This window comes from Bos javanicus, chromosome 29 (genome assembly GCF_032452875.1).
Source record: "Bos javanicus breed banteng chromosome 29, ARS-OSU_banteng_1.0, whole genome shotgun sequence".
NCBI lineage: Eukaryota > Metazoa > Chordata > Mammalia > Artiodactyla > Bovidae > Bos > Bos javanicus.
The window spans coordinates 44996551-45009284 of NC_083896.1; positions in this window are offsets into that span (position 1 = coordinate 44996551).

The following is a 12734-nucleotide window of genomic DNA, read 5'->3' on the forward strand; positions in this document are numbered from 1 at the left end:
GGAGAGGACAAGATGAGGGGATCGGGCAACAGGTAGGTCACTGGGGACCTCATTAACAGTGCTTGACTGGGGACTTTCCTGACTGTCCAGTGGTTAAGAACCTGTGTGCCAATGCAGGGGACACAGGTTCGATCCCTGGTGCAGGAAGATTCCACATGCAAAGGAGCAACTAAGTCTGGCACCACAACTCCTGAAGTCTGTGTGTCCTGGAGCCCGTGCTCCACAGCAAGAGATGTCAGTGCAATGAGAAGCCCAAGAACCGCAGCTGGAGAGTAGCCCCTGCTCACTACAACTAGAGAAAGTCATGCACAGCAACAAAGACCCAACACAGCCAAAAATGAAATAAACAACTAAATTTAAAACAAAATTTTTTTTTAAAGAGTGTCGGGTTGAGACTTCCCTAGTAGTCCAGTGGTTGAGACTCTGAGCTTCCACTCAGAGGCCCGGATTCAATCTCTGTTAGGGGAACTAGGATCCTATAAGCCATATTGTGCAGCAAAAAAAAAAAAAGAAAGAAGAAGAAGAGGAGATAATATGAGAAATATGGGCATGAATGGAGACAAAGATTTCAATAATTTTTGCCATGGAGGAGAGTAGAGAAATACAGTACTCGGGGGCGGGGCATGGGACATCTCTAGAGTATTTGGGGGACTTCCCTGGCTGTCCAGTGGTTAAGACCCTGCACTTCCACTGCAGGCGACACAAGTTCTATCTGTGATCAGGGAACTAAGATCCTGCATGCCACAGGGCACAGTAAAAAAAAAAAAAAAAGTGTTTTTAAGATGAGAGACCCTAGAGCATGCTTATGACTTAATGAAATAGGAAGGGAGATATTGATGATTCAAGAGAGAAAGGGGAGAATTATAGGAATGAAGAACTTGAAAGGAGAGGGGTGGTAGTTCTCTACTGCTGTGTGGAACACTGCCACAAAATGAATGGTTAGGGCTGCAGTCTCATTGAAGGCTGGACTGAGGAAGGATCTGCTTCCAAGCTCATGTTGATCCTGGGTAGCTTGGCCTGCAGCGGTTTGAAGTAAGGGTTCAGTTCCTGGCCAGAGACTGAGGTTGGGTAGGGGTGATGAGAGCACCAAATCCCGCTACCAGATCAGCGGTCAGTGACAAGGCCCTGGCCCTTTGGCTTTGCAGAAAAGAATTCCCATAAAGACAGCAAGTAGAGTGCCGGGGTCCAGCCCCGGCTGATCCAGGGTATTCGAAGGGGAGACGGCTTCGGTGATTAATTTAAATATTCATCAAAGATATAAAGAGTAATAGAATGAGGATAGCTCAGCAGGAAAATTCAGTGGAGAAAAGAGGCTGAGTAGCTTGGTTTATGCGGGAAACCAATAAAACTTCAAGACAAGAAGCTTGCACCACTTACATAGGCCGCCGGCATCCTTCCGTTCTCCCGAAGGAGAGGAGACACCAAGGTTTCCCCAGTCGGATCTTAGAAGCCCAGGCATAATTAGCAAGCATGGCGGGCTCTGCGCTCCAGATGGAGACTCAGCCAGAGTTTGAGAGAGAGAGAGACACGGGGAGACCAGTCTTTCGAGGAACTGATGCCAATTCTTTATTTTCCATGGTCTACTTTTATACACTGAGATGTTATGCAAAAGTCACGTGGGGACAGCAGTCCTGAATTTTATTAAAGTCAGGTGCTTCATACAAATGTATACAGAGGTCTTAGGGGTGTCACATCATCTTCTGGCCAGGGGGGCCTGTTGACAATTTATGACCCTCTCCTTGTGACAGCGGTCAGTCAACCAGAACACTTATTTCTCCAGGGGTGATTATTTTTGAAACAGATGCCACCCAAATAAAGTTACATTCCTATAGGGTGAGGGTGTAGTGGGTTTTAGTTAAGGAAAGAATTTACTTAGCCTAAGGTCTAACGTGATTTATATCAAAGATTAATACTTATTTCTTCTATATATTCATTAATGTGTGTAAGGGCAGGGGATGTGGAGACTTAGCAACAAACATTGGCTCAACAAATGAAAAACCCTTCACCAATACAATTTCTAATCAGCCCACTATACTTATACTAATGGTTTTCTAACTTTTCTAAGGAACATGTTTTTAGAAGGTTTAAAGCATCTCATGCCTCTCACGGTTGGGAGGCTGTGAGCAATCACATGTGGCTGGACAAGCCTGTCAGGCAGGCTAGAGAACCATCAGAGGAGTTTGTAAGTTTGGAACACTCCTGTCACGCCCAGGAATTATTATTAACTGGAGCTCTAGGTTAACTCCTTCTCCGAAAGAGGTGGTGGGGGACAACCCCCCGTAAAGTCAGAGGTGTAGGTGAGAGCACAAAGTAGTAAAGTAGGCAGGCTCTGGTTATGGGGGTAGATGCTCGAGAATTTTCAGGGGGACTCCTGAGGCTCGATCCCGCCTTTGCGTATGTTGAGCCTCCTTCCTCATGACCTTTGCCATGGGTGGAGGTCCTCCCGCCGGCTCCCTGCAGTAGAGAAACAAGTAAAGTGTTCATTAGGAGGAAAGAGAGTATAGTACATGTGGATAGACACATGGGTGGACTCAAGAGAAAGACAGAGTCATGCCCTCGTAGCTTTGTGGGATGTTTCTTCCACGTTTCCTTTGGCCAGTCATTTTGATTTACCTGGTTCAGAGTCCATATTTGGTATAACTGAGGATCCTCCCATGTGTGCATACACATCCCTTAGCCAAGATGGATTCTACCCAGGAGGTCTATGGGTAGTTAGCGTCACTTGGCATCACTCCCCTTATGACCTCCAAGGAGTCTTTCTGCACATGTGTAGTCGGAGAGGTCTCCTGACTTCAAGGATGAGAAATATGGGGTCTCTTATCTTCTGTCTGGGCAGAGCCCGACCTCCTCCCCCGATCGTCCTGCTGTTTTCATCTTGAAATATCAGTCCACAGAAACTAAACTCCAACTGTCTGCCCCGGGACCCATCAATCTCCTGCCCCAGTGCGGCTGCTGGCAGCACTCAGTCCCTCATGGGACCTCAGTCTGGTGCCTCAGCTGTTTCCTGGCTGGTGGCTGTCTGCCACCCTTAGCTCCTCACCATGTGGATCTTCCCGCCATGGCTGCTTGCTTCCCCAAAGCAGGTGAGGGAAAGCGAGGCTATTAAAATCTTGTCTAATACAGTCACACACGTGATCACATGTACCCATCACCTCTGCTGAATTCTGTTGGTTAGAAGCAAGTCATGGGTCTCTCCATACACAAGGGGTGGGAAGGGGAGTATACAAAGATGTGGCCATCAGGAGGTGGGGGTCATGGGGGTCACCTCAGGAGTCTGTCTGCCACGAGTGTTCCCCAGGTGTGCTCCCAGTACCTCAAAATATTAACAACAGTAAAAATAATACATGCTTGGCTTCCCCGGTGGCTCAGTGGTAAAGAATCCACCTGCAATACAGGAGACTTAAGAGATCCAGGTTCGATCCCTGGGTTGGGAAGATCTCCTGGAGGAGGGCATAGCAACCCACTCTAGTATTCTTGCCTGGAGAGTCTCATGGACAGAGGAGCCTTGTGGACTACAGTCCATAGGGTCGCAAAGAGTCGGACACAACTGAAGTGACTGAGGTCAGCACAGCATATCTACATGCTAGGCACACTCAGCATTTGCAGCCCATGTACATGTATCAGCCCGTTGAACCCCACAACCGCCCCACAAAACCACCCCACAGCTATGATGCAGATAAGGAAACTAAGACAACAAAAGATTCAAGGACTTCCCTGGTGGTCCAATGGCTAAGACTGTGGGCTCTCAATGCAGGGCTCATGGAGCCAAAAGTGAAAAATATATCAATAAGTAAATCTTAAAACAACAACAACAAAGATACCTCGTGCTAAGACCCAGTGCAGCCAAATTAATTTAAAATAAAACAAGAGATTCAGTTACTTGCCCAAGTTGCAGAAAGGGTGAAGTTGGAAACAGGATTTGAATCCAGTTCTAATGGAGACAGAGATTCTGTTTCTCAAATGGCCTCTGCCGACCCTGGAGTACAAGAGGGGTGCCACTGAAAGTCAGGATAAACAGAGTGTTGTTCCTCCAGGCACACTCATGAACTAAAGTGATCGATCGCCAGTGGCCCGGGGTCTAGAGTGAGAGGTGGGGGGTAGCTGACCATGCATGGTCCCGGCTTCTGCTTCAGTAGGTCTAGGTAAGGATCTTGGGATATGTGGGTGAATCTTTGGAATACTTTTGCAGGAAAAGTATGCCCTTTTATGTCAATGTCTACACTGAGATGAAGTTTATTTATTTTCTCTTTGAACATCCCCCAGATGTTAGGAATGGCGTGCAAAATTTGTAGCACTTTTTTTTTTTTTGGCCACGCTATGTAGCTTGCAGGATCTTTGTTCCCCAACCAGGGATTGAACCACGGCAGTGAAAGCACGGAGTCCTAACCCTGGACTGCCAGAGCATTCCCACGACACGTCTTGAAAGACCCGAATTTTCAGTGAATGGCCGCTCATCCCTAAGTCCCAGGATAAGGGGTGGATGTTACCTTCTTGTGCCACTAGGGTTTGAGAAAGTCTGCGTTTACACTGAAGCAAATGCTGCCCAGAAATGAAAGTGTCCAGGGGATGCCCCAATAGCCAGGACATGGTGGGATGGAACTGGACTTTCTAGGACAAGGTGAGGCAAACAGCAGGGTTTCCTTCTGGGAATTTCACCTGATTTATGAAAATGGTAGTTGACAACTGTATGATCTGACTCATTTCCAGATATCACCAACTCACCTCCTGACCTTCAGGAATGGTGGGCAACTTATCAAAATTTTACCCAGTAAGTGAAATACTTCAGTTTCATAAGACTTGTTTCCCCAAGCCTGAGAGGTAGGAGACAGTGAGGAGGAAAGAGGGCAAAGCATAGATTTTTGGTTCAGACTGACTGACCAGCTTTTAGTTCTGGCTTGGCCACTTCAAATTGGCTGTGAGACTATGAGAAAATTACCTCTCTGAGCCTTTTTGAGAAGGTTTTACTTTATTTTATTTTTTATTATGCTGGGTCTCCGTTGCTTGTGGGCTTTTATCTAGTTGCAGCAAGTGGGGCTACTCTCTGCTTGCCGTGCGAGGTCTTCTTATTTCAGTGGCTTCTCTTACTGTGGAGCACGAACTTTAGGGTGAGTGGGCTTCAGTAGTTGCCACACGTGGGCTCAGTAGTTGTGGCCCACGGGCTTAATTGCTCCAGGGCATGTGGGATCTTCCTGGAACAGGGATCGAACCCGAGTCTCCTGCACTGGCAGGCAGATTCTTTACCACTGAGACACCAGGGGAGCCCCTGTGAGTCTTTTTTTTCAATTTATTAAATTATGTATTTTAAAATGCTGCAAAGATGAATATTTTTAATGATAAAAAGTACAATTCACAAAGAAGATAGACATCAGTTCAGTTCAGTTCAGCCACTCTGTCGTGTCCGACTCTTTGCGACCCCATGAATCGCAGCACGCCAGGCCTCCCTGTCCATCACCAACTCCTGGAGTTCACTCAGATTCACATCCATCGAGTTGGTGATGCCATCCAGCCATCTCATCCTCTGTCGTCCCCTTCTCTTCCTGCCCCCAATCCCTCCCAGCATCAGAGTCTTTCCCAGTGAGTCAACTCTTTGCATGAGGTGGCCAAAGTATTGGAATTTCAGCTTCAACATCAGTCCTTCCAAAGAATACCCAGGACTGATCTCCTTCAGAATGGACTGGTTGGATCTCCTTGCAATCCAAGGGACTCTCAAGAGTCTTCTCCAACACCACAGTTCAAAAGCATCAGTTCTTCGGTGCTCAGCTTTCTTCACAGTCCAACTCTCACATCCACACATGACTACAGGAAAAACCATAGCCTTGACTAGACAGACCTTTGTTGGTAAAGTAATATCTCTGCTTTTCAATATGCTATCTAAGTTGGTCACAACTTTCCTTCCAAGGAGTAAGCGTGTTTTAATTTCATGGCTGCAGTCACCATCTGCAGTGATTTTGGAGCCCAGAAAAATAAAGTCTGACACTGTTTCCCCATCTGTTTCCAAACCATCAAAACCAGGCTTAGTAGCTCAGCTGATAAAGAATCCACCTGCAATGCGGGAGACCTGGGTTTGATTCCTGGGTTGGGAAGATCCCCTGGAGAAGGGAACAGCTACCCACTCCAGTATTCTAGCCTGGAAAATTCCATGGACTAGTCCATGGGGTCACAAAGAGTCAGACATGACTGAGCAACTTTCAGTTAGACATTTAACAACAAAGAAACAAAGATACATAAAGCAAAAATCAGAAGAAATGTATATATAATCATAGACATATTAACATTTCTCTGAAAATATTTTATCAAGTGCAGAAAAATAAAAATAGGAGCATCTTGAATGATGTCATTAACAAGTTAAATATAATAGATCTCTATATTAATTTATATTAAGCTTATATCCTACACAAGTATATTTAAAAATTTGTATCTCATGCATTGTTATTAGATATCCATAGGACATTAGAAAAGCTGGCAGAAAGATAGACATTACTAAATATCAAAAAGTAGAATTCTTTTTTTGTATGATTGAGTTATACATATACAATATATTATTTTTCCGATTATTTTTCATTATAGGTTATTATAAGATATTGACTATAGTCCCCTATGTTATACAATAAATCTTTGTTGCTTGTTGTATATCTTTTTTTAATTAGAAATCTAGCCTTATATTCATACTAAGTCAAACAAGTGGAATAAAAATGTCATAAATTTTTTAGTTTGGCAAAAATTCATAAGTTTTCTTATATATATATAGTACATATTATTTTTGTATACATGTATACAAGTTTTTCTACTATGCTTGAGAAAGGCTTGAGAAAGAATATATAAAAAAAAAGAAGAGATGGAGAAATTGGGAAACATAAACTAAATGAAGTGAGACGACTGAATATGAAGTAGAAAAAGTGAAACCGACTAGAGAAAAGTAAAAGATCCGCACACAGTCCAGTATTTTTAAACAGGGCTGCTCGTTAGAAACATACCTGGTGCTTTGGAGAAAAAAAAGCAATACCTGGGCATTGTATTTTTCAAAACATTCCAAGATAATTCTGATATGCATCTAGATTTTTTAAAGTGATTACAGGTTTTTCTATTAAATGATAGTTTTGGTGATATAGAATTCTTTTATTTTTGTGTTGACTAATCATGATACTGTGGTATTAAGTAATAGTTACATAATATAACAGTGACGAATGTTCATCAGTTTTCACAATCAACAGCCAGACAAAAAATAAAAGATAATTACAACTGCAAGCCATAACAGGAACATGATTAACCTAACAATATAAGATAATTACATACAATCTGAGGGGTCAGGCAGAGTGATGCGGTTAGTGGAAGTGCCTACATGCACATGTTTTCATCTGCTTAGTCAGTCCATGCTTCTTGGTTGGTGCATTTAATCCATTTACATTTAAGATAGTTATCAATATGTATGATTGCCGGGGACCAGCCCCGGCTGATCCAGGGTATTCGAAGCGGGGACGGCGTCGGCGACCTATTTATTTAAATATTTTATCAAAGATATAAAGAGTAATAGGATGAGGATAGCTCAGTAGGAAAATTCAGTGGAGAAAAGAGGCTGAGTAGCTTGGTTTACGCGGGAGACCAATAAAACTTCAAGACAAGAAGTTTGCACCACTTACGTAGACCACAGGCGTCCTTCCGTTCTCCCGAAGGAGAGGAGACACTGAGGCCTCCCGGGTCGGATCTTAGAAGCCCAGGCATAATTAGCAAGCATGGTGGGTTCCGCGCTCCAGATGGAGACTCAGCCAGAATTTGGGAGAGAGAGCGACATGGGGAGACCAAGTTTCGGTGAACAAGGCCCACACTTTATTTTCCCAAGTAGTTTTTATACCTTAAGTTATGCATAGAGGATAATGGGGGAAGGGGTAGAGTCGTGCAGCAAGCCAGGCTTTCTTCCTGCAAACTTATCATATGCAAAAGCTTAGGTGATTTGCATCATCTTCTGGCCCGGAGGCCTGTTAACATTTTAAGACCCTTTCTTCAGAAAACTTATTTTTTTCTAAAGGTGACTGGTCAGGAGCCACCCTCCAAAAGCATTAGATAAAGTTGCATTCCTACAGAGCAAAGGTGTGGTGGGCTACAACAAGAAAAAGAATTAACTCAAGGGTCCCAGGTTACAAACATTAAAGCTACTACTTACACCAATTATATTAATCAATACACTGCCAAGGACACAGTAGGTAAGGGGTATGGAGACTTAGCAGCAAACATTGGCTCAATAAGTGAAAAACCCTTCACCAATACAATTTCTAATCAATCTTTTAACTACTCAAAGGAATCTGTGTTTAGACAGTTTAGAACATCTCCTGCCTCTCACAGTTGGGAGGCTCTGAACAATCACATGTGGCCGGAAAAACCTATTCAGGCAGGCTAGAGGATTTCCAAAGGAGTTTGTAGGTTGAAACACTGTCACACCCAGGAATTATTAACTGGAGCAGTAAGCTAACTCTTTTTTCAGAGAGAGGTAGTGGGAGACAGCCCCCCGTAAAGTCAGAGGTGTAGGTGAAAGCACAAAGCAGAAAGTAGGCAGACTCTGGTTTTGGGGGTAGCTGCTCTAGAATTTCCAGGGGGACTCCTGAGGCTCGATCCCAGCTTTGCGTGTGCCGAGCCTCCTTCCTCATGACCGTTGCCACAGGCGGAGCTCGCTCCCCGCATATGATCCTATTACCAGTTTCTTAATTGCTTTGGGTTTATTTTCTGTAGGTAGGTCTTTTCCTTCTCTTGTTTTCTGCCTAGAGAAGTTCCTTTAGCATTTGGTGTAAAGCTGATTTGGTGGTGCTGAATTCTCTTAACTTTTGCTTGTCTGGAAAGCTTTTGATTTCTCCATCAAATCTGAAGTAGAGTCTTGCTGGGTAGAGTATTCTTAGTTGAAGTTTCTTCCCTTTCATCACTTTAAATATATTATGCCATTTCCTTCTGGCATGTAGAGTTTCTGTTGAGAAATCTGATGGTAGTTACCTTGTATGTTATTTGTTGTTTTCCCTTTGTTGCTTTTAATATTTTATCTCTGTCTAGCTTTGATAGATGGACCTTTGTTGGCAAAGTAATGTGGGGCTCAGAACCTTCACAACAGTGCGAGGACTTCTTGGTATTACTGTTCTCCAGTTTGTGGGTCACCCACCCGGCAGGACTGGGATTTGATTTTGTTGTGATTGTGCCCCTCCTACCGTCTCGCTTCTTCTTTCTCTTTGGACCTGGAGTATCTTTTTTTGGTGGCTTCCAGTGTCCTGTCGATGGTTGTTCAACAGCTAGTTGTGATTTTGGTGCTCTTGCAGGAGGAAATGAGCACACGTCCATCTACTCTGCTATCTTTTACTAGAATCCCCCCTGAGCCTTTTTGTAGACATAGGAAGAAGATAGAAATGCACCTCATTTATCACATCAGTTCTAACCTTCTAGCAGCAAACGAATATTTACAGAGAGAGTCCTAAACGGTGGAATGAGAGAGTGTGAAAGCCCAGGTGTTTGGTGGAGAAGGGGAACTCAGAAAGAGAAGGCCAATAAAGCAGAGCTTAGATGGCTAGGCTTTCACATACACCAAAGGTCTCAAAAGGAGATCTACCATCCCTGGAAATTTGAATTTGGACGTTTGTAGGGGCATTTTTGTTTATCACATTGATAGGAGATCTTTGGAGAAGGCAATGGCACCCCACTCCAATACTCTTGCCTAGAAAACCCCATGGACGGAGGAGCCTGGTAGGCTTGCAGTCCATGGGGTCGCTGAGGGTCGGACACGACTGAGCGACTTCACTTTCAATTTTCACTTTCATGCATTGGAGAAGGAAATGGCAACCCACTCCAGTGTCCTTGCCTGGAGAATCCCAGGGACGGGGAGCCTGGTGGGCTGCCATCTATGGGGTCGCACAGAGTCGGACACGACTGAAGTGACTTAGCAGGAGCTCTTCTGGTCCTTAGTAGACAGGGGCCAGCAGTGCTAGACATTCTTCAATGTTCAAGACAGTCCCACGTTACTGAGAATAGTTCCATGTCCTGCACAGCTGTCTAATGTGCCACTGATTATTTCTGTTGGGGTTTACAAGGGGCTCATACCATGTAGTTAAAAATGGCCCCCTGTGGTGACCTGACAAACAAGGGATGAGGTCACAGTGGCCACGTTGCTCTGGTGGGCATCCTGTGTTTTCCTTAAGGAGATATCCTGTTTTTCCCTGCTGGTGCCAGTTTCTCAAGACTACATGACCACCCAACCGTAAGACCCCTTCGACTATGTGACCGCAAGACCCCAGCTGTGGGCTAAAGATAAACTGAGGCCCCCTCCCTCCGGGGCACAATTTCCCATCGATAGGATATAAGAAGGGTTAGCTGTAAAAAGAGAGCACTGGTTTTTTCTCTCTAAAGCCTGTCACTTTCTTTCTTTCTTCCTATAATAAATCTTTCTCTGCCTGAATGCCCAGCTTGCTCTTTTTCTGCGCGCTCGCCTTACAATTTCTAAAAGAGGAAAAATCTGTTTATAGTTATCTGCACCAAGAACCCTTAACTCTGTTGTATATGTAAACAGTTTTCCAGGAAGTCTACTAAAATGAAAATCCGGGGGGAATTTTCTTTGTATGAGTTCAGATCTTTATGAAGGATATTCACCATTTCAGAAGATCACATCTCTAAAGATCAGTATTTGGGGTGATCTCTGTTCACAGTGGGGTTCCCAGGTGGCGCTAAGTGGTAAAGAACCCACCTGCCAATGCATGAGACATAAGAGATGCAGGTTCAACCCCTGGGTTGGGAGGATCACTTAGAGGAGGAAATGGCAACCCACTCCAGTATTCTTACCTGGAAAATCCCGTTGACAGGGGAGCCTGGTGGGCTCCAGTCCGTGAGGTTGCAAAAGAGTCAGACACAACCTAGAGATTAAACCACCACAGTTCATAATAATCACTTTGTTACAGCTTTCACTGTGATCCTGACTGAGCATGTCCATGTGGAACTGCAGATTTATTTAGCATAAACTGCTTTAATTTTCTTTTTCCGTGACTTTTTTTTTTTCCTTGACTTTAAAAATTATGTTGGTAGGTAGGATATTATCCATGAACTTCATCTCATTCATTTAACAACTATTGATGGAGTGCACAACTATTGATCAGGCACAGTCCAGATGCTGGGGATGTAAAGAGGGCATTGTAAAATATTTACTGTTAAAACGGCATGTTGGGCCTGACAGAGGTGAGATCCACTGATAGGCCCATCTGGGTTTTAATCCTAATTCCACCACAGTCTACTATTATGTAATCTGGTGTCATGTCAGCCTGAGAGTGAGTTGGAAAAGAATTTCCAGACATAGAGTATTTCAGAAAGGAATGAGTTTATTAAGAACAAAGAGCAGAGATAATGTGGGCGCTGCAGGCACAGCGGGCTGACCTCCGGCCTGGCCAGGGAGAGGCGTCCGGATGCTGTTAGAACAATGGACCAGCTCAAGGGAGATCTGTGCTTTTCTTGGGCTAGTAGCCAATTGTTATAGCCAAGACAAAGGAAATTCCTGCTGGAAGGGTGGCATTAGGTGAGTGGTTAGGGTGCTCTAGGGTGATTACTGGGATGGGCATTTTTGCCTAATTTAGGGTCATGAAGCTGGCTGGTAAGGCTCGGGGGACTTTTGGCAACAGTTACAGTGGGGCTCGGTAAGTTCTGGAAGTGACTTTGGTTTTGGGCTCTGCGTCTGTGGCCTTGGTACAGGCCTTGCACCTGTGACCTTGGTACAGGACTCCATACCTGGGACGTGTCTTTTCCCCGCTCTGAGCCTCTTTGTATTGATGCGTTAGATTACCTAAGATCATGCAGTTCCTCCTATCTGCTCACTGAACGGCAGCTGTGGTGGACATTATTATGTTGACTGATTCCTTGATGACACAAGAGGCAATAACACTGTTCTATCTTTCTCAAATAAGTCCTCAAACTCCGATGCCTAGCTAGCTCTTTCTTTTGAGGCTCCGCATGTCCCTCCCATTCTGAGTTGTCCAAAATCCGCAGTGATTTACTCAGTCCCAAAGAGGTGCGGTGAGGCTAGTTTCTGAGGCTACTGCCTGTGGCCTTAATCGCTTTCTCCACCGAGCAAGGTAACCGGAAGTCCTGAGTTCACTGCTGTTGTGACTTATTATCGCCACACGATGGCGCTGTTGAAGCTCGGTCCTGGCCACTCCCAGGGGATCCACAGAGCAGAGCCCCTTTCAGGGTCAGGGATGGACTCGGTGTCCAGCGGCTGGGAATGCCGCCCTCCGCTGTCAGCCCCTCGAGGACTGCCTCGGCTGCCGAGTCATGCCCACTTCCTCAGGCAGCTGCATCTAATGACAAATCTGAAGGGTCATCCCAGCTTCAGAGCTCCCTGCTGGGTGGGAAGAGGTGTCCCTTGAGATTGCAGGGCAGCGAAAACTCTCCCGCTGCCCAGCCTCGCCTCCTTCCCTTCTCTTCCCCGGCTGTTGATCCTCAGAGTGCTCCCAGCAGACTTCCCGCCCGCCAGTCACTCTCTCCAAATCTGCTCCCCAGGGAACACAACCCAACCGGCACCGTCCACTTAGAATAAAATCTCATCTCCATAAGGCTGGGCATCGCCTGGTCCCTGTCCCCCTATCTGAACTCACCTCATGCTCTCTCGCTGCCCCGCACTAAGCCCCCACCACAATGATCCTCTTCCTGGCCACAAGGCAAGTGATTTTCAGGTTCAGGGCTTTTGCACTGGCTGTTCCTTCTGCCTGGAGAGACTCCGCCTGCTC